Raw genomic sequence first — 2249 nt, 5'->3', positions numbered from 1 at the left:
GGAAACGTAGGGAAAATCTTTTTTATTCATACGAATCGTTGCAAAAGTTCTGTCTTTTATTTTGTGTTTCTAGCAGAAAACGCAACGTTCCGAATAAATAAAAAAAAGATTTTCCGTACGTTTCAAAGGCAGTTAAAAAATGCGTATAATTTTCGTCACGAAATTGATATCATAAATTTTGTGTTTCTAGTTCAGCTTTCGTCACTCGAAAATTTTACCTCAAAGAGGTGTTTTATTTGATATCAATTATTTTGGGGTAGCAAATTTAAAATCGACCAAAATACAAACAATAATCTAAATGTTTTATTTTTCTCAAATAAATTGATAAAAATATTATCTAAATCTAAATTATGTATTCAAATCGATGTGTCCATTGAAACACATAATTTTCCGAATACGAAATAAAGCGAAAAAGAATGATCATATCCTTTGCATTCGAAAAAATTAAAAATTAAATGTATAAGAAATGATAAAAACTTATCAACTTGGTACCAACTTTGGATACAATAAACAACTATATTCGTCTGATAGTCTCGTAGTTTATTTTTGTTAAGATTTCTACCGGGTGTGGGGCGCACACATGTGATCTTTTTAAGAAGTTTTACTTCTATCACGTGTACGGTGTTGCACTCGTGCTACTAAACTAATGCTTTTTTCTCAAGTAGTTTTGCTCAGAGGCAATTTATACATATGTATGTAAGTAGTAGCGGCACGTTGGGTGAACTAAATGCATTCATACATAGGCTGCATTTCTTTATTCATTCTGAACGTTTGGAATAAGCTTTTTTGTTTATTTATTCTTTAGAACGTTCCTGATGATATGTTGACGTATATTTCAAACGCATTCTGTTTATTCCGGCTGTGAAATGGGATTATCCGGAATGTATAAAGAAACGCAGCCATACATATTTATGTACAACTATAGGTAATATTGTACGCGTCTTCCCAGGTAGGTTAAGTGCTCTAAAATACACACAAATTGTGGTTTCCAAGACATTTAGGAAGTGATTAGCACAGCTGCATCATTCAACTTGTCAACTCGCGGAAAATTCCCCGATTTTCAGGGAATTTCGGTTTAAGTGGCAATCGGGGAATGGGCAATTTTTTGGGGGAACTGGGTATGTTATTTTTATGTCTTAAAGTAACCAAATTAAACGAATGTGTTAATTTTTAACCATTCGACCCTTTTTGGAGTGACATTTTTTCAATATGAATCGCAATATCTCCACAACAAGAGTTTTCCCAGATATAAGCTGTATACCAGATGAAAGCCAAGGTTTTGGGCTAGATTTGTAGAAACCTAGAATAAAATCGACTGACCAGTTTTTGAGAAAATGCCCGAATTGTATATTTTCAGCAGCCCGATTTTTAGTTTTCGGGCGATAACGGTATGACATATTTATATTTTATAAACAAAGAAGATAGACCCTTGAAGACCCTTCTACTGATATCCACATCAATGAGATAGACTGAGTACTGCGGCCTCAGTGCTAGTTTAAAAAATTGCATTTTTTCGAATTTCAGGCAGCAGCCAGGCATACGAATCACAACATCCTGGAAAAAAACCTTCTTAGGTTTTTGTGTACTTTAATTCCTGAAAGTTTGAAAAAAATTAAATGATGGTACGTACAGACGCCACATACATACCAAAGCATTTCGTAGTGGAGACACGAACCAAAACACATATACCTCTATATCTTTCCAACTAGTAGCCGGAACTTAATATATAAGGTTTCGTTTGAAAGGTATTGGCCTATAGAATAACACTAAATATGTTGGGTATACCCACATGCCCCCTTAAACCGCCAAAAGCAAAAAAACGTTTTTTGTTTCGCAACACTTTGGCCTAATTTTTAAGAATCCGGCTATTCGTTTATGAAGCTTGAATACATTTTCTGGACACACTCTGCATGACCTTTCCAACGATATCTCAAACATGTCGATTGGACGTCTGGATAAAAACTTCCAAATCTCGTGTATATACAGGGTGTCCCAGAAGTAACGTGCCAAACTTTAGGGGAAGGTAGGTGGGAGGGTGAGCTCCCGATAAACAAAAAATTTTCAGGTAAAAGTTCACCGTTTTGAAATATTTACATTTTTTCGAATTAAAAAAAAATCGTGCCTTTTCAGTGTTTTCTTTAACTGCAACTACAAACCGGGCAATACTTAATAAATTTTTTATGTAAATACTTCCAGATAGTTGCCTCTCCATACTCAAATGCAATGTAGTTAAAATATATTAACGAACC

Source organism: Rhagoletis zephyria, unplaced genomic scaffold (assembly GCF_001687245.7).
Source record: "Rhagoletis zephyria isolate East Lansing unplaced genomic scaffold, Rhagoletis_zephyria_1.1 Rzeph_scaffold_00182, whole genome shotgun sequence".
Lineage (NCBI taxonomy): Eukaryota > Metazoa > Arthropoda > Insecta > Diptera > Tephritidae > Rhagoletis > Rhagoletis zephyria.
Note: the sequence above shows the minus strand (reverse complement) of the source record.